This window comes from Manduca sexta, chromosome 14, assembly GCF_014839805.1.
Source record: "Manduca sexta isolate Smith_Timp_Sample1 chromosome 14, JHU_Msex_v1.0, whole genome shotgun sequence".
NCBI classification, from domain to species: domain Eukaryota; kingdom Metazoa; phylum Arthropoda; class Insecta; order Lepidoptera; family Sphingidae; genus Manduca; species Manduca sexta.
The window spans coordinates 11,354,631-11,382,530 of NC_051128.1; the positions used below are offsets into that span (position 1 = coordinate 11,354,631).

General features: G+C 35.2%; 1 protein-coding gene across 6 annotated transcripts in view; it reads right to left on the bottom strand.

Annotated features, from left to right (window-relative positions):
* LOC115447056 (broad-complex core protein isoforms 1/2/3/4/5) overlaps nucleotides 1-27,900 on the bottom strand; it is a 142,960-nt gene that overhangs the window by 51,272 nt on the left and 63,788 nt on the right. The window contains exon 1 of one of the 6 annotated variants that reach the window (XM_037438620.1): nucleotides 7,435-8,009. The gene's annotated coding sequence lies outside the window, so the exon portion shown is untranslated. Of the gene's footprint in view, nucleotides 1-4,672; nucleotides 5,253-7,434; nucleotides 8,010-17,859; nucleotides 17,887-27,900 lie in introns of those variants that run through there. The other 5 variants (XM_037438622.1, XM_037438617.1, XM_037438618.1 and 2 more) reach the window with 5 other exon arrangements.

Here is a 27,900-nt window from a genome sequence, read left to right on the forward strand (position 1 = left end):
AGTTTGTCGGCTCAAGGATTTATAAAAATATAGGCACAGAAAAGTGACATCAGTATACTTCAAGTGGGGCCGAGATAGTGTCGATTGGTTGTCCCTCGCCAGTCGACACAATTATGCCGGCCTGTTTCAATTAACAAAATTTCTCTTTTGAGTGTCATAAACATTATGTTTTCTTTTAATTCCATCTATATGCATACTAAACACTGCTGCCACCGAGATTCCTGAGGTCTCGGGTGCGATCCTCCGGTCGGGCAAAGTGATTAAGTTTCTATTCAGTATCAACTCTGAGTCTGGAATTTGCACCCGATATAGAATCGCCCCCTCGATTACACACGGCACAAAATTGGTATACCAGTTGCATCTCTGCCTGACCCTTCGAGCATAAAAGACGTGAGTGTGTGCATACCAAATTTAATCAAATCAGAAATAGTAGTGCCGGAGCGACATAGTCGTGAAATAACAGCCAAGCTCCTTAAATAAAGATTAAAAAAAAAACGATAGTAGTGCACTTCTATGAAATAGAGGTAATATAAATTGATCTGATATTAAAAACTACTTCGGAATATTTAAACATCGCATACAGTACGATATTACTGAACAGGTTATATTACTGAGCAGTTAGTTAAACTAACTACTGTTATACGTAAATATTATTAAAACAAGAAACCCATCTAGGAAACGATCTTAAATTACTAAGATTTGGGCGTTAACTAATTTAACAACTACATTACCCTGGCTATTATAATTTAGACTATAATTTGAAATTGTAATGCTGGTGTCTCTTTTTCATTTCGTTTCAAAACGAATTATTACCCGCTTATTCGCTTGGAATCCTTTTGTGGATGATTTTGGCCTAAATAGTATAATATTTATAATTATTATAGTACTATGATTAAATATTTAATGCATTAAATCTTAGGTATTATGAATTCATAAATAAATGTTGATGTATTAGTGATAATAAAATTACAACGCAACTATATTATCAGAAGTAAAGGGTGGCAAATACAAATATATACAAATCATAGAATTCGCAAATCAAATCTTACTTTCATTAGTATATTTTTTCCTACATAAGTTATAAGATACAAACATCTTAGTAAGATATTTCTGCGATTTAAAACGCGCATAAAACAATTACCTGAATAATTAGTTAAAATAGTAATGAGTCCTTTAAAAACAATGCAGTACTGAAATAGAAATTTTCCAGGCATATTGAAATCAAAGCAATAATACCTAGAGTCTATTTTTAATTATCCTTAACCTTATATTATATACTTCAAATAGTATAATGCGACATTGAGTTATAATAAATGCATTTAAATATGTATACATTGATTTAGGCTTCATGTTTTATAAGAAATAATGTGCCTAGGCGGCGTATTTGATTATGATTATGATTGCAGTGCCGAGGTCTTATATTTGATTCCCGTGCTAGACATAGTGATATTGGATTTTTTTACTCAGTATCAGCCCGTAGTTTGGAATTTGTATCCGATGTGGCGATAGGTTCGTCCCTATCACGTCATGGGATGGAATACACACAGCGGGAAGTGGATGCACTTGTTGCACCTCTGCCTACACCTCAGAGATAAAAGGTGCGATTTTGTTTAATAAATATATATTAAAATGAATAGAGCTTTGTGTTTATTTTTATTATTAAACGTAAGGAAGAAGTGGTGAAACTGTTATTAATTAAAACAAAAATTAACAACGTTTTTAGTAAGGTGAAGTCATCAAACTTATATAACCTCCTGGTCGAAATTCGAGCAGAAACAGCAAAGGTGTAGGTTTATTCAACATAAATATGATTTATTCAGTTTGACTGTGTTTTAGGGTTATTTTTAAGTATGCCTGTCTACAATACATCTAGTATACCTAGTCTTGCCATAAATATTGTAATAAAGAAAAAAGAAAATTGTTAACTGCAAATAACATTTATTACTTTTACAGTGTGTCAGTTTAATACATAAATATAAAACAATTAAAAATATAAAAAGCTTATTCGAAGTGGTCTCCATTGGCTGCAATACAGTCCTTTAAACGATGAGGCCAGTTATCAATAGAAGCACGCACTCTTTCCATGGGAAAATTCTTCACTGCCAATCGTATAGATTGTTTTAGGGACTCCAAATTATCATGGCGTTTAGAGCAAGCTGTACTCTCTAAAACTGACCACAAATCATAATCCAGCGGATTAAGATCGGGACTAGACGACGGCCAGTCTTCAGCTCTGATGAAGTCCGAAACGTTCGATTCCAACCAAGACTGCGTGGACCGAGCTTTATGACCCGGCGCCGAGTCTTGCTGGAAGGACCATACTTGGTTATTGAACATGGTGATGTTAAGGGGCTTAACTACCTTCTCAAGAATGGTATCTTGATACACTTGTGCCGATGTTTTGATACCTTTTTCACAAAAATATGGCTCAGTCACTCCTTCATAGCTAACACCCCACCAAACCATCACTGAAGTCGGATAATGTCCACGTTGCACTCTGTCGACTAATTGGGAAGCTTCCTTAGAGCTTTGAGCATAAATACGGTCATTTTGTTTGTTAAAATGTTGCTCAATTGTAAAAATTTTCTCATCCGTAAACAAAATTTTTCTGTGACCTCCCTTTGCGTACCGCTTCAGTAGTTGTTTCGATTTTACCACCCTATTCTTCTTTAAATTATCAGTTAAGAAATGGCCAGTGCGTCTCTTATAGGCTGCAAGTCCTAAGTCATCTTTTAAAATACGCGACATGGTTCTAGGTGCTATCTTCATTTCCCGAGATAAAATCTTTTGCTTTCGGACAGGATTTCTTCGAATTCTTTCCCTTACTGCTTTGACCACCTTTTTCGTACGAACACTACGTGGACGGCCAGATCTTTTCTGTCACAAACAGAGGAGGTCTCATTGTACCTATTAATAGCCCGGTACACAAACATTTTACTAATACCAAGTGTATGGAGAGTTTTAAAAATTGCATTTGGCTCCATACCTACTTTGTGTAATGCTATCACAGCGATTCGGTTCTCTTTATCACCCCACACCATTTTAATATCGCAAAATATTTTTACAATGTATTGGCGCCAAAATGAGAAAACACAATGAACAATCGTATAAAAATGACAGATTCGAAATTCAAATGTAATATTTTTTTATAATTAAGTGTAACAGTATTTATGGCCAGACTAAGTATAGTATATTTCGATTGATATTACTTATTATACACCTTATTTCAATCGTATATAAAGAATGTTATTGTGTAACATATAACAAATATTAAGTCATATAGTAACCATATTTAATGATTTTAAAATACCTTCGTTTGCGAAAGTTCATGTAGGTATAACTGTTTGTTTTTCTACTAAATAGTAAGAACTACTGTGTTTTTGCTAAGTAATGAAGCCAATATTACGGTGTAGACTTTACTTAGCGCTATAGGGTGATATTGCAAGAAAATCAAACGTTCAGCTCTTCGAAATTCCATGTTTATAGGAAGCCGTTGTGCGTTACATCAAGTAAGTGAGTTACTATAACCGCTAATTATATTTAAGAGAACTCTAACTGCGTAGTATTCAAAGATCCATTTACAGTATAAAATAAATCTACTGTTTAAAGTCTGTATTATTTTATGAAATTATTATATAATAATATAACTGATTGTAATTATAATAAAACAGTTCTAGTGTAATGATGATGCCTTTAGCAAATTTTTGCCCTTTTCTTCTTGTCAAATCTAATGATAAATAAACTTCAATCTTAATTTAAAAGTTTCTAAATATTAGAATATTATAATTGTTTGTTTGTATTGTTGCTAATTTATATTTGTTCAGACAATAAAGTCTCAGTAATGTCAAAAAAGGTTGAATGAAATGCTTTATTTGACTGCGTTCATCAATGATCCTATATATGTTAACTTAATTACTAAATATCTGCATTAATCAAGTTCTACGTCTAATGACAACTACTGACTATTTAAATGTCTTAGCGATCATTATTTCAGCCTATAGTTATTAAACGACGTCGAAACGGTATATATATGTTTATATTTGTACATAGAAACTAAACTGTACAAGTCTATTTATAAATTTAAAAGTTCTTCATAATCCAAAATCCAATGGATAGAATCAACGACATCAGAGCGGACGAAATGTCTTCGACAGAAAAAGTTCGTATCCAACTAAGAAACGATTTACTAAATAAGAAGTGATTAAAAGCTATAGAATTAATAGTTGAATAATCAGTCAGAATCAAAATGATAGCTGCCGATCGCCTTCTCTAGATTTTATTAAAACGAAGTATATTTTTATAAGTTGGATATTAGGAACTTATGCGTTATTTTTGAGCTAAATTACCGCTTAAATAGAGTACGTGACATATCGAACGTTGAACAATATTCTTTCTATTTATAATACTGATAATATAAGGAACTAAGTTTTACTGCTATATGAATCGAAATGTTTAGGTAAAGTTTACGTATAACCGCCAAAACGATAGTGATGCCTCTTCCAATAGGCTCATAGTCTTAAATCTAATTATATATTTGTGATCTCATACAAATAGAGGTTTAACGTAAAATATAAATGATAGATTCGTTTTTCTAAAGTTCAAAAGTCACAGTAGATTACACTTCGCGTAAAGCAACACACAAACTTTGTAAATAAAATGATGTACAACTTACGTACGTCTGAACGAACTTATTTAATATAATTACAAAAAGTCCAGGCTCACTTCACTCGCACAAATAGTATTTAGCGCTACAATAGCGCGCGTTGTACCGAAATGAGGTTATCCGATGTAGTCTAACACATTTTTTTTTCTGTGCAAATAATTTTATCAACATGCCACGACCTTGCTCCTCAGCTATCGCCGAATTTTGCTAGTTCTACCGTCACATGACAACTAGGCGGTCTAGATGCGCATAATGTTACTCACCGGCCACTAACTCCACTAGCACTGCACTACTCTACTACTCCACTACTGCACGGTGTCACTGCGCGTGTTCTGCGAGGTTGCGGTGGAGTTTCATGCCGGCCGCATGCCCAGCGCTCCGGCGGTGCTCGACTGACTCGGCGCGCACGCACGCCCGCTTCCCCCGCCAAAGAAAACTTACACACGCCGCGAAAACGCGCAAAAACTGAAGGGGTGCCCCATTCTCCCCGTTCTGAGGCTGTATGCTAATCCATCGTGTACTCGCCCTTTTTTCCGGGTGGGGGTGGGATGCAATTAAAAAGCCGCGCGTGCGTGTAGGGCCGCGATTAGAAACGAGACACGGCCGGAATGAGACTGACAACTTTTTACACTTTTTTTCTAGTCTGCGACGGTCGCCGATCGATTCTTGTGCCGGCGTGTTTATTACTTTGCATTGCCAATTAATTTTGCGATGCATTTTCACTTTGTTTAGATGTTTTTGACGTCAAATTATTGAATTATGTTTAATAGTTACAAACTATTTGATTGGAGGTTAAATTATAAATTAATCTAAACATTTTAACTATTATGCTGGTGTTGTTATAATTGATCATTGCCTGCGAATTGGATAACATATATTATCTGAGACCTAATATTTAATGACGCTAGATTTAAGGAAAAAAACATGTTTTATAGTTTTCAATATTTATAACACTTTGATAGCTTGTAGCTGCTGAAGTACTGCCCAAACATATCTTATTACCATACTCCTCTGTCTTCATTCTTCAAACACTATCTTCTGTTGTAAAAAAATATAGAGATAAGAAAAAATCATAAAATATAATTAATTGAAGAAGCAATCTATTTCATTCCTAATATGAAAATAAATTTTATTTAATTAACGATTATAATTTTATATAGGAAATAGAGTAAGCTATGTTTTTTGTATTATTTTTTTTAGATTCTTTATTCAAACTTGGTATAAATTCTAATTTCTTATCGCATTGTGAATGTGCACAAATGGAAGTAGATAAAAATAATTGGATTGCAAATTATCAAAAAATATCCATTTCGTAGGTGATTCATTTTAGTAAACGACATTTTGTAATTTTTCCTAATTTTAATTCTATTTAATTTTAATTTTAAATATATTTGAGATTAGAAAGGCTCTTTATATGATTTTCATTATGCTTACTGATTACTCAGTAAATCCTAATGAAGATTTCTTAACACCTATTTTAGAAAATAATTTATCCTGTTTGGCTATTTATTTCATAATTCACTGTATATTCAAGGTATTTAACTGTATTTAAGGTAAAATTATACATTTATTAAGTCCTATTGTGGTTCCATGATGTAATACTGGTTACAAAATGCATTTCATTACTAAGAAACCTGTAAATTAAGGAAAACAAATCGAAATGCCAAAAAATACGTTAAAAATAGAAAAGTAATTAAAAAATTCAAACCGCATTCGAACTGGCCGAACGAGATTTAAAAATAGAACCCCAAAACTTGAAAAATCTATGTTGCCGACAATGGCGAGGCGGTTGGGACATGGGGTGCTGCAGACGACGTCAGCTCAGCGGCACGGTCCAGCTCGAGCTGTCTGCAGCGTGCGCGTCAACTCCGCACATGTGCCCCACGGGCGCGCAAATACGCGAATGTGCCGACATAGATTGCCACTGATAACTGTGATAAGATACACTGATTACACAACGCTAGGCTAGGAATTTTAATTCGGTGTGATTTTATTGCTGCAGATCTAGTTTTTGCGTAAAAAAATAGAATGCAATGTTACGAATTGACGTTGTTTATATTAACGGCGATTTTTGTTGTCGCGCGTATAATTTATTGTAGCTTGTGATAAGTAATTTGTTAATAAATCGAAAATGTACGCTACATTTGTAATTAATAATTAAACTTTTGTTTGTGTGTCTGCAGATTCTTTTTATAATCGATAATAATTGTTTTAATGAGTTTCTACTGTTATTATATATCAAAAGTCACAAAAAAATAAATGAAGTTACTTCCGCGTTCAAATTTTTTTAAAACAAATATATTAATCGAAAATATATAAAACAACTTTAAAACTAATAAAAATAATAAAACAACTTTAAATGATAACTAAATGTTTAGTTAAATAAAAATAAAATACAAAAAAAAAGTTAACAATAAGTCGCAGCGTGCAATATGCAAATATCTTCACCGGTCGTAGATTAGCGGCAGATGCAATTTCTTTTCTATAAATTTTGATTATTTATGCAAAAGCATCTAATGTCCAGCTCGGTCCGTCGCTGCAACCCAGCTCATCCCTTGCAGTGGCCAGTTGGACCCATTAGCATCACAATACGCGTCTTTACTAAGGGTTGCGCTAATTGTTAGACGCAAATTAAAAAATCAAGTTCCGACATGAATAGACGAGAAAGAGTTACCAACTAAAATACCGATGAATAAATTAACACCGAACGCGGAAGTTAAATATTTTTCTCACGACAAATAAAAATAAAAATAAAAAAACAAACCACTCACCTCGGCCGCTGGCTGCTCGACGCCACTGAATTTATTTCAATAAAAAAACAATTAACAAAACGTTAACAAAGTCACATGCGATTGTCCGGATACCGGCGGCGCGTTTTCCGAACACTATAAAAAACTGTTCGAAATCAAAAAAACAAAACGGCGGAAAATTCGAATTTGGAATGTGGATCGCCGCGCCGTCGACCGGCGACCGTCCGGCCAATCCGTCACGCGACCGGTCCGCTGTCCACACACGCACGTGACGAAACTTTAGCCAAACTTCTGGAAACTTTGCCGGCACGCGTCCCGATAGTTGCACCGCGCTCGATTCCAAATTCAAAATTCCGCGGACCGATCCCGAGATTTAATTTTATTTTTAATTAATTGCAATATATTTTTTTTATTGTTGGTTGGTAGTGTGATAAAGTTTTTTTTTGTCGCGCGAGCCGTCCGCCCGTCCGGTCGGGTCCGGCGGGTCTGCAATATTAACACGAGCGGCGTCCACCTTTTGTAATGAAACGTTCACACATGCTTCCGCATTACGTCCCGATGCCATCAATAATGAAGCCGGGCGGGAAAAAACAAAACGGGGCACCTCTCCCGGCGAGGCGCCCGCCGACACTACAGCCTCCTCGTCAAAGATCAGAATTGCATATCTGGGTTGCGTTAATGAGCGGGGGTTGGAGGGCCGTGGGGGGGTCGAAAAAGTGGCACCGCTCGCGCGCGAATATAAATTCATCGCCAAAAAATCATTACGCGGGGGGTGGTATTACGGGCGTTCGCTGCGCGGGTTCGTTCGTATAGTTTTTAAATCGGGCGCTCATTCGGCGGCGCGGCGCCGCGGCGGGCGGAGGCCGCGCCACTACTGCGCGCCGGAGCCCTGCGCCCTGCGCCCGCCGCACCTGCACCCCTGCACCCACCGCACGCATGCACACTACAACTACTCTAGACACTACTTACCACTAATCTAAACTTACTTACTGCTCAGCCTGACAGTTTGAATTTCGAACTCTTGAAAAGTAACAAATCTCGAATGGCGGTAAACTGAACGCTTTCCGTACAGGCCGATTGGCTTTTTTTGAAAAACGAAAATTGCTCCACGTGTATGCAAATTCGTGTTTTCTGCGACGATCGTAATCAATTTGTGCGTAGGAAGCGCGGGCACACTTCCGCGCGCACACTCATGTGACACACGCACACAGACGTAACTTTGCCACGCAAATTAAATCTAATACAAAATTGCGTTTTATGTTCACGCTAGTGCGTGTAGGTGTGTGTAGGGGCGCACAATGCGAACTCGCGCCTCGTACACTCGACGCCGTCATTAGATATTAGATGAGGAATTAAACAGCATCCATTATATTATAATTAAAAAAAAAAAAATTGTTCCCTGCGATAGATTAAAAAACCATCGCAATTCAGTACTTAACAGTATTAATTTAAATCTATGTACTTTAAAATAAATAGTAAGTTGATGAAACCATACCTAATTATTATTGACTATATAGTGACAACAAATAGATCCTTAGTAAATATTTTTTATCTGTGACGCAATTTAAAAATAATAAGTTCATTAGCATTATAATAGTACTCTACTGTAATATAATACTGGCCGGTGAGAATTAAAAGTATCGTTCGCAGTCATCCATCAAAAACAACTTTGAATTTGGAATGTACGTTCAGAAGCCATAATCAATTAATTCCGTTACACTATAATTAGATCTAATTAGTCTAAAATTACTTATTTATTAGGAAATGAAGTAAAAAAGCAGCTCCAAACGTCGTCAAAGCGTACAGATAATGCGTGCGACTGTACTTTAAAAACGCACACATGTTTAATGTTAAAAATGAATTACCAACACAGAGCCGCCGCCTCCCTACACTCATTTTCATTTCGATGTTTTTGGGTTTTTGCGCAGATGGGGAGATGGAACGCCCCCCCACCCCACCTCCCACGGCCGCCCTATGAAAATAGGATATATTTTTATGTTTTATTTGCCCGGAAGGCTGTAGCTTAGTTGCATGTTTATTAGAAGTTTTTATTAGTAGAAACAATGGTTTTTTGTACGTTCGCTTTGGATGATTTGCGTCGACAGCGCTATGGGTTGCAGTCACGTTATGTTTGTTTTCTGTCGATAGTTAGCCGTTTTGTTTAGTTATTTATCGGCTTGCTTGTTGTGGAAAGGCGGTCGTCTTTACAAAAAAATGACTTACTTTATTATGTTATTTAACAAGGATTTTTTTAGTAATAAATACACTCATAGCAAACCCACACTAAGATACAATCTTATGGATGTCTAATACAAAAGACTACAATACGTTCAGAAACAAAATGTTTATTACTAGATCTGTATTTACAGAAAGTAAATACAATTAAGTGTACTAATTCAAAACGTATTTTGTCCCGCAAAATTATACTGTTTATGTGTCTAAATTCCTTTCTGAATTACCTTCGGAAAGCGTCAAAATAACCGAACAATGTAGTTTAAAATGAATTGTGAAGCTAACACGTCGAAATTGTCCCGATTATTGAGAAATTACAACTGAATGTTTTTTTTAAATGTATGGCTACTATAGACTTTGATAAAACTATATATTCCAATGAGACTTGTATACAAGAAACCTAAAAGATAATATTACCTATTTATATGTCTTTTTTATTGCTATGATTGACGAGATGAGCTTGCCTTTCGCCTGATGGTAAGCGATACGACCGCCCATAAACAGAAACACCATCCAATGCCTTGAATTATAAAGTATTGTTTGGTATTCCACTGCGCTCGCCATCCTGAGACATGAGATGTTAAGTCTTATGTCCAACAGTTACACTGGCTACAATGTTCTTCAAACCGGAACACGACAGTGACTACACATTGCTGTTTGATGGCAGAAATAGACATTTTCGGTGTTACCTATCCTAGTAGACTCTCACATATGAGAGACCTAACACCACTATATGTTAGCCATCTGTAAATTTAACAAATATCATTGCAATAGTATCCAGAATCAAAAACCGTAACAAGCTTTATAATTACCCTATAGATTTATATTTAAATGTTCTTAGGGGGTCAGATCTTAGCAGAAGCCTGGCCAGCATGGGCCTAGAGGTCAGCCAGGACTTCCACTGCTGAGTATAGTAAGCTTTGTTATTTTACAATTAGGGTATTATTAGTCTTAACACCCAAATGACTCATGGCAAACATAGCACTAAGCTAGTAACTAAAAATTCTGTTAGTATAATGGCTTGACGTACTAAGCGCTACTACGTACTAAGAGAGAGCGTCTTTAGACACCACATGGTCTAGTCAATCAACCTTATACCCATCCCTCGCCTCAGAAATTCGAAAATCGGAATCAATATCCAATGTGACATCAAGCTGTGATAGAGCTAGTCTCTGAGTATATCTTAAAATAGGGGCGCTTAAATAAGCTAATTAGTGGAAGCGACTATCATCCAATCGACTATTATTTGCTGGTGGTAGGATATATATTATATCCGCCCGGGTAGCCATCACCGTACACAAGGCATTAAAACCCGCCATAGTGGCCCACGTAAGTGTTTCGCGTTCCAGGATCAGCCTGTGCATATCCGGTTCCGACAGGCCGGCATAATTGTGTCAACGGCCGAGGGGTAATCATCTCTCGTCAGTCGACATTAAATTGAACCGCACTCCACTTACCATCAGGTACAGTGGGGTCACTAGTCCGTGCACGTATAATAAATACTTAGTTTAGTAATCTAATTGAAGCAACTGTAAGATAATTGTTTGAAAAACATATATACATATATATAATTATAATATATAGTTCTAGTCATTATCACTGTCTGTGTGGTGCCTTGCTTAACATGCAAATTTAAATAGAGAGGCCTATAAATATAAATCAACTCGGAAATATGAATTACTATGAACATTTCGTAATTGATTTGTAAACGTTTTAATTAATGTTACTCAGTGGCCACTATAAAACCGTATTGATTTCTAGAAAATTCAAACGTTACCATGCTCTTGTGCTAACATTACGAAGAAGTGATTAGGCAGGCTCGTATTATACCGACTAACGAACGACACGTCTCTGATCAGTTCTTATCTCCGACCTCTACTTATAAAGACGTAGCAACAAAACAAAAAAAAAATGATAAACAAGAATTGAAAAATCCCACATTGCGATACACAATACTCGATTTGCGAACCTACTTCTTTTTAAGAAGTTGGTTCAATAACTGTGACTAAACGAATGAATACGTTTCATTGTATTATGGAAACCGTCTACCATGAGTGAAAAAAATTATCACATAATGCTTCAAACTAACGTTCATTTCAACCGAACAGAACCTCTTCCTTATTAAAGTCGGTTAATAATTACAAGCACTCATTCAATGTCTGAAGACATCAGAAAGGGAAAAGTCCTATGTCATGGATGGAAATAGCAAAGAAAGAAGAATAACAAAGAAGTAGTCTCTTCATACCTAGGTTAAAGATGCGGGTCCTCAATTAGCTTCCGATTCAGAATCAAACCCACAGCCTTACATTTACAGCAGAACTCTCACTCGCTACGATCATAAACGCTATCAGAAGCTTTTTTAAATGCATTCATCTGACTACTACCAGAAATACAAAAAGGGTTACTTAAAAAAAATGTTTTATGGAAACTGTTCATTCTGCCCTAGTAATTAAGGTCTACAATTATCGTAGTTAAGGAACTTCATGAACGACGAAATTAAGCTAATACAATAGACCTATTATATTATAATATGTTGGTAGTAGAATATTTGTATCCGTCTGGATAGCACCGTAGATAAGGTGTGACTTCCGCCATAATGACTCACGTCAGTGTGTGGTGCCGGGATCAGCCTCTGTATATTCAAACAGGCCGGCACAATTGCGACGACTGGCGACTGTTATGCAGACCCTACTTCGCTTCAGGTGCATTGGGGTCTGTGCTGTGGCCATAAAAACATTTATGGTGAAGTCTGGTAAATAGTTATTCGTAGGGGATACGATATTCTTTGTAACCGGAAAGCGAATGCCGTATACACGGTCTAAAAGTGTTGACTGGCGAGGGATCTCTCGTCAGTTATATCATTATATACTCAGTTATACAGTCGATTATTGAAGACCATTCTACTTACCAAATGCAGTGACCCACCTAATGGTAAGCGGAGCGGAATCCAGACGGTATCCACAGATGAGATGAATATTCGCCAGTCATACAATGCCGGCTTTTTTGAAAATAGAGTTACTTTGCTACAACAGGGCCATTTTGATATTGCGTTACTAAATGAAACCACATACTCGTCTTTATCTTTGCTAATATTGTGCTAAAAATTAGCCATGAATAAATAATGTTTTCAAAAAAAAAATCGGTTGAGTTTTCTGATTTATTGGTAATTTTGCTGTTTAGAGGAAAAATGGCGTGCGCATGAGTGTATTCTGGCTGAAAGTGATTTTGCCTCTGCAACTAATTATCTTACAGTAATAGTGGCATTAGGCGTGTAAAATGAAAATGAATTTTTATTAATATTTATTTTGTTCAAACACTTTTTTTATTTTACATGTACGGTTCGAGTAACTTATTTTAAAATATTATTTTCAAAAAGATGAGTGTGTGGTTTCATTTAATAACACACACACACATAACATCACGCATTCATCCCCGAAGGGGTATGCAGAGGCGCCACCCGGGCACCCACTTTTCGCCAAATGTTCCGACCCATGATATTGATAGTGGGCGAGCCTATCGCCATATCGGGCACAAATTCCTGACTCCGAGCTGACACTGAACAGAAAATCCCAAATATCCCTTTGTCTGACCTGGGATTCGAACTTGCGACCTCAGTACTCTCTTACCGTGCATGCAGTACAACTACGCCACCGACAGTCTACATTTAGTAACGCAATGTCAAAATGTATAAAATATATCATATTATAATTGGTGTTCTTCGATCGCTACCCCAGTGTAGGTTAGAGGGTAAAGGCAGCCTGCAGTAAACTTACGGGCAAGATGCCAAAGCCTTGGTCGGCGGTTTAGACTTAGCTCAATAATCACACATTTTTCCAGACATTGCAACGTTTAAGTCTTATTGCGATATGTTTAAGTGTTCAACACTGTTTTTTTTTTTTTGATAACGTAGTATTAATTTTTCATGGGATCAATACAGCGAACAGTCATAACCGTTAAATAATTTTATTTCAATAATTCGCGTTAACTTAAGAAATCACCACCGCTTACTACCTATTATAATCATAATAACACCGCGGACAGTCATGGAAACATCGAGAGCAAAAATTAAGAAAAAAATCCGTTAAATAATTTATTTCAATAATTCACGTAAACTTAAGAAACCATCCTATCTATTATAATAATAATAATACACTAATAAAAGCCTTTACTCACAAATATAATTTACAATGCGTGTTAGTAGTAGAAGTCTAGTTTTAGTTAATAGACACTAACTTTTACCTATTACTACCCAGTAATTAATATACCAGAACAATATAATTATTTAATGTTACAGATAGTTAATTCATAAACTGTAAAAACATATTACATATTCATTAACTTCTTTTTATAAGTCGGTTAAATATAATATGAAGACGTAGCCATCTAACCGAAGCTTCTCGTTGTTATATGGTAGGAAACTTTTAATATTTCCGTTAAACTAACACATGTTAGTGCTGTTATAAGTCTAAGCTCTACATGACATAACTTCTGTTTATATGTCTCTATGTCTCGCGGAGAATTCGATATGCAACTTTATTTAGTTATGAACTATCCAACACTAAATGATTTTTTCAATTCGAACCAGTTCCAACCAGTACTTGGAACCAGTAGTTTCTGAGATTAGCGCGTTCAACGAAAATACTCTTCGACTTTTTATAATAGTATAAATATAGATGTTCCCACTTCTTTAATATTTTATATATAACTATATATAGTTTGCATATTTATCCACCTTAAATGTTTAGGAAGATTATCAATATTTCGAAGACAAATTCCAATATCGAGCAAATCACATGACATTTTTATTGAGTTTCATTTTAAACTTTTCACAGATCCGATTGTATAAGAGTCCGTTAATGGGGTAAAAAGTAGACTACAGCAAGAATGTGAGCTCCTATAGTTCCAGGAATAGTAGGCTTGAAAAAATATATTTTAACGTTTTAAAATTTGTGTAGATTTAATCAATTGTCGTAAAACGAGTAGAAAATTCGTCTGACGATACAATCAATATGATAAGCAGTCGTAAAGGGTCCATATAGACTTCCCTTCGTAATGTATAATCTAATTATCATAATAATTATTTACAGACATTTATGCATATTAGTACCTATATGTTGTGTACCTTTCAAAAGACTTCACCTTTCGCCACTGTTGACATGTATTCATAAACAATAGCAGTCTAACTTCACCAAGTTCCACAATACACTTCGCTTCTCACTGACACATTATACGTTTTGTTTTACGCATGATTATTACACAAAACCCCCATAAATAAAACTAATCTCAAATTATATGCGTGATAAACTCATAACAATTAGAACATCTGTTATCTACGAAGCTACAATTAGGTGATATAATAGATATTGTCTACGAGGAATGCACTCGCGCTAAGCTACGCGGCTACGAATTTCTCGCTACGTCATCCCTTCGACGTAGCGTCGTAGCCATCCGCCGTTTGACTTATTGGAGATGAAAGTTTAAAAATGTTTTGGACCCCTCTTGACTTTCTATATTGATTTTTTAATAGCAGCGAACAGATTAGGTTCGGATCTACGTAGAGATAGACTGTCCGGTATTTGTTTAAAGTTTAAACATGTAAAAATATTTATATTAATTACTAGTAAATTGACATAACTATTATACTAGCTAGATAAATGAAGTCTCGATTTCGAAAACAAAAATCATCGGATGATAGAGTCAAGAATTTATCATCTATAACTCTCTTTGGAGGCTGAATGCAATATTTTATTTTATTTCGTTAATTAACACGTAAAGTTAACAAGAGAGAAGAGATTGCAGAATTACTCCCAAACAAGTTTTCTTTTGCATTCCAGACATTTTCGTGTGAGATTTCTCATGTATAAGTAAAGATCAACGACTTTAGCCTAAAAAGATAGACTGTTTACGTATTACCCACACGTGTATCATTAATATGCTGTAAATATATAAGTATACCATAGTTAAACCAACGATAAAGGTTACTTGGAATTATTACTAGCTGAATGCCGACATTATTTTTAGATTAAAGTTGTGAGGTGTTATAAAAAGATTATACTATTTGCGACCATGATTAAAAATACATAGAGAAGTTAAAATGCTTGTAAACGCTGAAATCAAAACTGGAATTGGACGAATTTCGGTGCATAGACAAAATTCTAGATATATAAGCTACATTCTTTACCGCAAGAGATGCTGCAAACTTTTATGTGAAGAAAACTATTTTTACGCAGGTGGAGCCGCGCGCAAAAACTAGTGTAATATAAGAAATCATATAACTCATTTAATTCTCACCTCTTCTTATCAGAATCATGCGTAATCTTGCGAATACCCTCGTGATCTCCATCTCGTCTCAAAAGGTCGTAACCTTACCTTTGTTGCACCTTGTACATGTTTCTTGATAGAGTTCCCTCCCTACTATAATACTGGGACTCTTAGCAAAGTTTAAAAAACTATTAAGTAGTCTTTTAGACCTATGAAAAACATTAACACTATTACTGTACTTATTAAAAGTAGGTTCTATGCTCTATATAGAGAAGCTTGCATACTCCGTTAAGACATGCCATCTTTTGTCAGATAGAAAAAAATCAAAATTTTTAATGCATAGTTTTTGCCGTAGGGAAGTAAAAACCACCACCTTAAGAACTCTACCTAGAGACACCTATTCAACCATAAGGTCATCTGAATTGAAGTTAATGAGTATAAACGACGATGCGTCCGAAACTGACATAAAAGCTGCACACAAGGCATATGTTTATCGGTGTATTAAAAATAAAATAATATTATTGTGGGACGGGGTGGCGCACCCGTCCCCCTGTGGGCATAATAAATTAATTTGCCGTAGTTTTTCCCAATATTATCGCCATTGGTGGAAAAATGGCTACTTTTCATTTTGGACGCGCCCGTGGGCCGTTTTCGCTGTCCTGCTCTAGCGTTGCATCTCGTTCGCTTAATCACCCCTTAAATTATTGTGAGGATGCGTTTGGTGAGCCATTTTTTTGCAAGGATTGGCGTGGCGTTTGACTAGTATTTGTTCGTCGCCACTACGTAGCAAATAGATCTAGACTCTATCGAACTCTATTGTTTGGCGCTACGAATTTGTAGAGAAAACTGAAAAGACCTAAAACTAAAATTAGATCTCTAGAAAATTACTAACAATTTGTATCAGTTACTGCTACAGAACCGGACTACTACAGAACCTAGTAATCCGAATATGTTTTAATAAAAAATACTCGAATGAATAATCTCCATCGACCATAAATATCTAAAACATCAAATTAATTGTTCATACGTTGCTGAAGTGTACAAATTCTCCTAACCGTAACTGTCATAAAAAACAGCAAGCGAAGGTCGCTTCGACAAGACCATTATCCAACAAGGTGAAATCGAAAAGGAACCCGACACATTTATGTACTAATATGTAGGAATGCGGTTGGTAAATTGCTCTAATGATAATTTGATTTTACATAAATTTTACATAAAAGGAAGCCGGCAGGAATCGGGTTCTTGCCGGCTTCCTTTTACGGAATACATTAACCCTTCGCCACTATTATACAGGGAAGAAATTCCTCGAAGTTGCATCATCACCAGGATGTGATTTCTCCAGATAGTTGAGGTGACGCCCGAACTTGTAGCGAAAATATTAATCTAATATAAATACGAAACTTTGTGAAAATGTTTGAAAGTTTGTTAGAACTAAAGAAACAGATGAACGGATTTGGATAGAGTTTCCGATGCGGATGGACCACGTTCTGGATTAATACATAGGTTACTTTATGTCCGGGTAATTTGCGCCCATGGGAAATAATATAATAATAAAAAATTTAATGATGGCACTGGCATCGTACTAGTGGAGCTATAAATCTCTAAAGTATATTAAGAACCTTTGTAACCGGAAAGGATTTTCGGGCGGTCGAAGCCGCGGACAAAAGTTAGTAATAAAGTATCAGGAAGAACTGCGATTAAGGAAGAATATCCGAATGTGCTATTGATTACAGATTGTCAATAAGTAATCAATATTACATCGAAGAATACTGTTGTACCATCAAGTCCGATAAAACAGCCTTTTGTCCAAATCTTAGTGAGAGGCTACTATATATAAAATATAAATCCATAAATATCATAGCAAAACATAAAATATTATTGCGGTAACAAAGAGGTAAATTCGCCTAATAGTTTACCTTCTAAGAGTCGGAATTTATAAAAATAAAATCTTACCTCAAGAAAAGCCGAGCCTCGGAAAATCTGTAAATAAAAATATAACATTACTCTCACATGACAAAGACAACACTTTTTTGTTACGTAATTTTTAAAACAGCACTTAAGTTATTCACAAATAAGATTAATAAAAAAAAAATGGTAATAGTAATATAATTTAGCGAGACTCTATATGCCTAAGTAAATTATAGCAATAAATATCTTAAGTTAATAAAGCTAATATTTGATATTGCAGTACATTTTACAAGTGATTCCACCCGTTCCAATCTCAGTTTCAATTCAAACTCCGTGTATAAGAGACGTATAAAATAATTTCTTGATCATTAAAACCAAATAACTTACCTCTAAAATATAATTTAACATATACCAATATTTCACGCAATAAGAGAATAAATTACTATTGATTTAAATTTTATAATTAATTTTAAAGATATGTGTTCTCCGACAAAACAATAGTTTAAAACTGCAGATACTTACCAAAAACCTTGTGGATTCCGCACTACAAACATATATTAGGATTCAAAAAATATTGTACCACAAATAGTGTCCTTGTTAACGCGAAACTGCGATGAAAAGAGTCATCTGTCTAAACATTGGGTTTAGTAACTATTAGAATCGTATATCGCCCAGCTGTTTCAACTTAGACATTATTTGAAACGCCAGTATATGTTTGCTCCATACAGTGTTTAATTAGTGTAAATTCATATTAATGTATCAATAATAATATTTTTGGCAAGGCTATCTGCTGTTGTAAAAGAAAACGTAGAAAGGTAACTTGCTTGTCTGAGGAATTTTTGTGGGAATTTTGAGATAACTTCTCAATTGTATAGGCTCATATTATAGTACAAAAGCACACACACACACACATTTTGGAAACCTATTGCCATATCAGGCACTTATTTCATACTTCGATCTGAAACTTAATAGACTATCCAAATATGACTTGCCCGACGCGTTGATTGAACCTGAGACCTCAGCAGCGCTGTCGCACAGTAATACATCTACGCCACCGAGGTTGTCATAGTAGAAAAGCAACATAATAAAAGGGTAATATTATATTCTAATGAAATAAAAGCCTGTGATTGGCTCTATTTTTGTAATTACCAAAATCTCTACTGCGAGGGCTCTGATTTTATATCGTGTGATAAATTTTGTATTATTTTTTCTTCGTTATCTAGGAATTTACTTGGCGAACCAGTCAAGGTTACATACATAATACTTGATTACAATTTTAGTGGCTTCAATAAGTTAAGAAAATTACACCGTATTTCTTATCCTTTTACTCTAAAAATTATGAAAACTGTCGGACATGTAACAAAAACTCAATTTTGAGGCTGAAAACCGAAATTGGAGGCTTGAGATACGCCGAATGTCTATTTTCGGTTCATAAGGCTTGTTTTTAAGCCTTTATAACTTGTACTCCATGTACTAGCAAATTCGTTCGTCGTCTGGAACTTTCTAAAGCTTTCGGTGACGAAAAAAGATTGCTTCTATTTTTACCTTTTCAATTTTATTTTTATCTTTTTACTTTCCGCTTCCCTTCTGGTTTTTGTTCCAATGATAGTATTTCTTGCTTGAGTCGAGTATTTAATTTTAAGTTAAAGACTTTAACTCGTAAATGGTTAATTATGAACAATTTGTGAGTGGTAGAACTATAAGACAATTTTGTATACTCCATGAAAGACCCGAGTTTACTTGAATACAATTATATTATGCTTAAATACTAAATACTAATTTTGTAAATGCGTTTGTGAAGTGTTTAGTTGTGTGTCAGGAGTAAACTGCCGAACGAATTTGGATGGAATTTGGCACGCGGATAGACTCTCTTGAATTAATACATAGGCTAATGATTATTAAGGTAATTTAATGCTATGGGAAATATTTTTTTAACCAGATTATTTTTAAATAGATGGCGCTAGTAGCTTAAATATTTAGGAACTTGTAGCGTGAAAGGTTTTCCACGTGAGAGAAGCCGCAAGTAATAGCTAGTTTTATATGGAGTTGTTTATTTGAGTTTAAGTAATATGGTAGGTAGCGTTGTTGCGTTGTGTACACTTAGACTGCTGAAGAACCAAATTTCAATTGCTAAATGGTGAAGAACTATCCATAATTTTTCTATTATTGTAATAGTTATCAATAGTGGTCAGTAAATGCCATTTATTTACTAGATCTTGCTCGCTTTGTTAATGTGGAAGGTTTATTCCGGGATAAACGTTTCACAGTATATTTTCATGGGATATAAAATAGCCTATTTCCTTCCTAGGCTCTCAAACTATCTCCATACCAAATTCCATCAAAATCTGTTGGTTTTTGGGCTTAGCGTGTTCTGATACACAGACAGATGGGACGGGGGCTTTGTTTTATGATTACTCGTCGCGTGTCCACGCTGTTAATGCGCACAAAGCATAGAGGTTCGTTTTCTATATCAAACACCTGTTATTATGGCCCAATTTCGCCATGTTTTGACCCACTTGCGATGTCACGTACACATAAATATATAGTATTTTTTACATAGATTCTGAAATTTATCTGTACGAATTGATGTTGTCGATTTTTTTTATTCGTGCACGCAAAACCTACCTGTACCTGATGGCAAGTGAAGTTGGGTGCAATAGAATGTCGACTGACGAGAGATAATTAGTCCTTGGTAGTCGACACAATTATGCCTATCGGAATCGGATATGCACAGGTTGATACCGGGACGCGATAAAATGGAATTAAATAATTATTTAATTTAAATTATTTTTGATTATATTATTGATTAAGTGTTTAGAGCAATTTTGCCGTACCATTCTAATTCATTCGTAAATGATTAATCTAGGACACAGAATTTTTCCGTATGTAAATAGATAGGCTTTGTAGTAACTAACTTTATACAGCTGCTCAAGTTTATTAAACTTTGAAAATTAATGTATTTTTCTATTCATTTGAATGACGAGACGAGGTTGCCCTCGCCTGATGGTAAGCGATACGACCGCCCATACATAGTATAAACAACATCCAACAACTTGCATTACAAAGTATTGTTTGGTATTCCACTGCGCTCGCCATCCTGACACATGAGATGTTAAGTCTTATGTCCAGTAGTTTTATTGGCTACGATGTTCCTCAAACCGGAACACAACAGTGACTACACAGCTGCTGCTTGGTGGCCTAAATAGACATTGCGTTGGTACAGCCAGGCGGACTCTCACATATGAGACACCTACCACCAGTTAAATATATTACAACTAAAATGTCTTCATTGTTACGTGAGAATTGAATCATAAAATTGAAAATAAATTCTTGTTAAGTTAGTAAAACTTTAGTGTACCTATAACTTTCTGAGAAAGTTAATCAAGAAACTCTAATGTAATAATGAAGAACATAAGCTATGGTCCAAAGTTATTTAAAGAAAATAAATACATTATGTGTGATATAAATACTTCTGTTACAGAATTATAATTTTATCTGCCCCGAATTACTTTCAACGAATCCCACATTACTCAAGCAAAATGAAATTAAGACCAATTTAAACGGAAAATAAGTACCAAACCTCGAAACCACATTAATTACAATATCATACGAAAATGCAGAAATTGTGACTTTTCTTTCATTAAATCAGGCGAAAGCATAATAGAATAATATACGAAAAACCGTATGGAGACAATATGAAGACTCCAACGAACGTTGAAAGTGGAATTTAAATATGTAAGGAATTAGGAGTGGGGGTTGTACCCCCCGGGGGCCGCTGGGGGGTCGCGGGGCCCGCGCGGGGCACGGGGGGCGAGGTTTTTCAAAACTAGAAAGAGATGAACACGCGTTAGTATCGCGATCTGTGTGTGGCGGAGGCTTATTGTACTTACGAGGGATTTCCGCGGTCTGGTAAGTCTTAAGATATATCATACGTAATGTGGAATTATACCATGTTGATAGTGAATGTTTTTCTTAGTAAACTCGTAACTAATTTTTAATTTTCAAAGCTGTAAGATGGAGGTGCGTGCCTGCGATGTGCGGTTTAATTTATATTTTAACCCTGTGAGGAGTTTTAGAACGAGTGGGCTCGCGGGAGTAGTACAGCAGTACTTTTTTCACTGCAACTCATCAGTTGTTTCCCTTTTAATTGTCATTTCGTATGTTCTTTGTATATATAATGCAAAAAGCCCGGAGTTTCTTTCTGCCTTTCTTCTTCGGGTAGTCATCACTTAGGTAGCTAGTGAAAGGCTGGTAGGTTAGCTAGGTTAGGGCTCATGTCCTCACCGGTGAGGATCGCGACGCGTTACCTTTCTATTTTCCCCTACTTGCCAGCCCGAGCTGGTTACTTCGGTTTGTACCTTGTCTTTATTATAAATTTTATCCCTAATTTAAAATGTCCATAGTTATATAAGTAATTTTAATAGTTGTTTAGAAATAATAATAATTATTCTTATGCTTTGTTTTGACGTATCATAAGTGTAACTTTGTTCGCCTACGTGATAATAATTATAATAATAATAATTTCAGCCCTGTATATCATATACTTGCCCACTGCTGAGCACGGGCCTCCTCTACTACTTAGAGGGATTAGGCCTTAGTCCACCACGCTGGCCTAGTGCGGATTGGTAAACTTGACACACCTTCGAAATTCCTATAGAGAACTTCTCAGATATGCAGGTTTCCTCACGATGTTTTCCTTCACCGTCAAAGCGAACGATAAATTCACAAAGAATACACACATGATTTTAGAAAAGTCAGAGGTGTGTGCCTTTGGGATTTGAACCTGCGGACATTCGTCTTGGCAGTCCGTTCCATACCCAACTAGGCTATCGCCGCCTACGTGATAAATAAAGTATTTTATTTTTTTTATTTAATATAAACGAACACATTGTACGTGGTACAACTACGTTGCCGCAAACCTAACCAATTGTAGGAAAGTTTAAAAAATGGGTCGAGTATGTAACAATCTTACTAAATAGCAGTTGAATAACCCGTCGTAATGCAAGTCGCATTTCAATAATATCTCGACCAGCAATATTTTTTTAACTCTTTCGTAGAACATCGCGACGAGATATCTTAAGATAAGCGTGGGTGAAGACGTGCGGTGTATGCCCCACGCACGCGCTGTAATGAGCGCGCGCGGGGGGTAGTTAGACAATTTTACAACTGCGCCTCTCCGTTTTTTGGGAGAGTCGCGTCGCTAGGTGTGTGGCCATAGAATATATCTTGTAGAACTGACACATGAAATTACAGGTATTTCCTGCTTTATAATTGATTTTGTTTAGTTTATAGAAATTTTAGGTGGAGCACAGATAAAGAATCGTAAAAGAAGAATTTATTGTTATTCGGTTGATTTTTATCAAGTTTGTATAACAATTTCGATCAAGCGAAATATGGTAAATGGAGCGAAAGAACTGAAAACTGATGGAATTATTGGCTAAATGGTACCATATAACAAAGACTCGCAATAAAATACCTAATACCAACAATTATATTATAAGTATAAGGAACTGCGAAACACTTGACCTCACAACATTCCAGACCTCAAATTAATTCTAGTCATCCTGTTTTCGACAAACTAGCACGATAGCAAAATACGTCGTAGGATCATTCTAAACACTTATAAAAACAACATTCTAACCTATCTACAACGCTTAATCTTTGAAATCATCTGTAGATGCGTAGAAATTTGCATATGTTGAAATAATTTAGGGGGTAGCTCCATACATCTATACGCTAATGTACTCGGGAGCGACTAAACGCAATAGATCTGACATTCGAATTGTACCTTTATGCCTTAAACTTGGTAGTGTGAAATAGAACTTTATTGTATCCGAATAATTATCAATTTTCAAAACTTAATGATTCTTTTAAGTATCTCATGCTACGATTTTTGATTTTTTAATAAGATAAATTAATCACAGTGATAGTATTTATTTAGATTTACTAGTGTAATTAAAGTATAGAGAGCTTTTGGTAGAGATGAGGCAACTTCGTTACTTTCATTTTATTGTTTTTCTGCTACATTGATTTAATCCTGGTATCTATTGACTGTAAAACAATGATACGGACGCGTTGCCCCGGATTAGAATTATATTACCATTAGGATCGCTTTACATTACCCCATGGGACGGAAATATGCCCCAAACATGGCTGGTTTTAACCTACATATTTTGGAGTTCGGTCATCTGCATTTTTTCAGTTATAATCCATTTAAAAGTAATAACGTGCCTTTAATGACAGCATCTCTACATATATCAACAGTTACATTCAAATAAAGAATAATAACGTTTCCTTTAGTGATGTCTCTACTTACATATCAAAAAGCTAGTACCAAAAATTACTCGCAAATAAAACCAGATCTGAACATTTTATTATTCTTAACGTAAGATCGAAGGAAAATTTTACTCATAATATAGAGAAAATATCGAGTGCGCGGCTCGCTTTAGTAATTTACCGGTACCTATACGATCTTACTCTACTTAAGTAGAGTTGTGACTTTATGCCGTTTCTACGCAGTGGAAAGTGAATGTGAGGATCAAATAGGTGTGTGTGAGACTCTATTTAACTCTACATATTGGAGATTTTGGATATAATGAGAGGTGATGTGATGAGGATTTCTTAAGTTCTGTTTTCAGTTAGATATATATTAGTATTGAAATAAGATGAGATATTTTATTTGAATTTATAAAATTTTAATCATTATTTAGATTTCGTTAATACGTAAGTATATTATCAGTTTGAAAAAATACATAATTTCAAAGGTATGCTGCACACAAAGAAAATTTTCAATTCGTTTTGTAATTTTTCAGATAATATATTTTTAAATCTTACAATAACATAGATGTGTAAATATTAAGCCGAGTTAATAGACATTATAAATAGGTTACAATAACAAATAAAACGAATTCATTACATGTTTGTAACTTTTTGTAATTCGATGAAACTTCACTTGCATGGGAACATCTTGTTGATTATAGATAAGGCTCTGGCGACTAGCTTACCCTCTTTGGACGAACGTGATGGATTTTGGTCGAACCCGAAATAAATATTTGGGAGATTCTGACCTAGTCTTAGGATGTTAAGTTTGTATGAATTTGTAAAAGACCTATGTCGCTTATAGTAGAGTATGGAGCATTATCACCGAAAATAAAATGTTATAACTCAAATATATCCGCAATAAAGCGATATTTTGTATTTAAATAATGTCATAATATAGCAAATCAAAGTATATTTTCAGCGAGAAGCTTAAAAGCTTATGTAAAATTATGTATTATATATTCTGTAACAACTTGTCCAAGAATACTATGAAATGTTTAAGACACAATCCCGTAGAGACAGCATTCCATGTTAAAATAATGAAATATGTTCATTAATATAATTTTAATAATGAGCATAAACTTTGTCATAATGTTATCCCTATAAGGAATAGTAACATAATCTTTAAACTAGAATAAATTCAGTTACATTCACAACACGAACCGCCTAAAAAAGTGTAAAAGATAAAAAATGTGATCAAACTGATCCTAGCTTCCGGTTTCAATACGCCACTCTAAAAAAATATGGCTAGTGAAAAACGCGTGTTGTTTTAATTGAACAGAAAGAAAGTGAGAGTGGAATGATTTTTTTCAGTATTTTTTTCAGTCAGCGCCGTTTCAGCGCGAGTATTTTTGGTGGGATACCATTGTTTCGAGCGCAAATGTTAGAAAAAGGTACAACGGTGCCCGCTGGATATTTTTGTTTGGCCATTTTTTTTCAGTGAAAGTGAAAACTAGTCGTTTCCGGGAATTTTCGCGCCGCTCAAAATAAATAAGTGGAATGAAAAAAATCCACAACGGATAGAACTTTTATGGTGTGCGCTTTGGTTTTGTTTTGTTTGGAATTTCGTTGGAAAAATACGTTTTTTTGTTGCGTTGTGATAGTTTTGACACCTCTTTTTTAATGGTAGATTGTTGTTCAACTAAATGGCTCTATGCAAGCATTTTTAACGGGAATCTGAACATTTATTTGGATTTTTTTGGTCAATTAGTAACATGAATGGTATAGAAACAGAATGGCGTAGAGTCGAATTTATAATAGATACATTTTACATCAGATGACTGAAAGAAAATATAATTTTGGCGTGTTATTATTTCGCATTAGGCATTTTATACCATTCAGCTTGACACCTGAGTCATATGTTATAGTCTCAAAAGGCCCACTAAGTAAGTAACCTAAAACTGTCCAAAACAAATTATTGCAGTTGAGCATGGTTTTAACCTATAGCAGTTATTTGTTATATCAGTCAAAGCCTTCATGGAAAATTATTACTTCACCATAATATTTCATGGTTTTTTTATCTGGACATTTAATCCATTCTGTGACAATAAAGGCACCCCTGCCAGAGCAAAATTGTTTTCCCTGCAGCCTAATTAATATATAATGAGTATTTGAAGTCATACATTTTTTACGTCAAAAAGTAATTAACGCATAATATCTTAACTTAAAACATAACATCAAAGATTTGATATCTAGCTAGAGTCGACCGAGGCTCGCGAGCTACCACATCCCGCGAACCCGCTTGCGATCACTCTAACGCTCCGAGCACACACGACATCCGTGTAATAAAAATTATATGCTCCAATTTACGATGGCAAGGGGGCCTCAAGTGGGGTAGGGTGAGGCCAAAAAATGCCCCCCACGGCCCCCTGATTGCGGGATCGAATCTCGCTAAACGAACGGGCGCGAGCGAAAAATTCGCGGCGGGGTGGGCGAACCCCCCGGGCCCGAGCCCCCCGCGCACCGCTCGCGATACATTTTTATCATTATCCCTTTCTGACAAACTATGGGCAGGATTTGTAATTATTAATTTTAAAACGAGTTTTCGTGTGCAATATTGGTGGATGTGAAATTTTTGTCTGTCTGGATTAGGGTGGAGAATGAGTATTGTACGAAAGTGTTAATCGATTAGTATAATTATTATCGATTTATATCGAGTTATTGGTGTATTGATAATTTAGTTAAGCTGTGTGTGGTGAAGTCTGATAGATTCTTAAAACAGGCGATTAAAATGTATGTTTCTACGAAGAAAATATACACGTGTTTTGTTTGGAAATAGATTCATATCTATTCAAATATATATTTAGGACACATACAATGTTTAATGGTAGTTTTATACTCCATCATGGATTAGAACCAACCTTACACTAGATAATTAACTTATTACCTTCTATGCCGTGCGATAGACATTTATTTTACACTTAAAGAGCTCTCCAGGAAACTATTTCATTTATTCCGCAAAGAATGAGTATATCCTTTTTCCTTACATCTCCCTACTTGATCCTTTTAACTTATTTAAAGAGTTTTGCTTAGCAACATAAATAGACGGTAAATATGTTCTTTTTTGAAATATTTGAATAGTAACACAAAATGCGTAGTAGTGAATAATCCAAATGGCTTGCTAAGTGTTAAGACAGTTCAAAGTATGAGTGATACCAGTACCTAGCTTGCCTATTTTTAAAGCAAATTTTTAAGGCACTGTTTTTGAATACTGTAATGTAAATGTAATGTAATTACTAGATAATATGACGAAGGGTCCATAGTACCGAATTCCTTCTGTCTTACCTATCTTAATTTATGAAAAATCTTATTATCATTAGAACGATTTGCAGATTGCATTTATGCATATTACTTATATATCGTGTAAGGTCCCATTCCTACAATTTCACCTTTAGCTTCTAGAGTTTAAGATACCATCGTTTCTTACATACAACATTCACAAACATAAACTACCAAATTTAATCTCTACGTAGTCTAAGGTGAATAACCTATAATTAAGTCTTTGATACCTTGACCTTTTCGTATCAAGAGTTTTATAGTTTCTGGTTGGTACCGACGCTACAACAAAAACTTATAAAAATAGGCCTCTTCCTCCTACGCAGATGTACGACATGAATAATAGAATAAGTTCTTAATATGTGTTATACTTTTGTAGTTTACTTGAAACTTTGTTAGTTGTGTATATTTAACGAATGAAATATTGATATGTAAATTATTAAAAAATTAAATAAAAATTACAAATCATGCATTTATCCCGTAAGGGTAGGT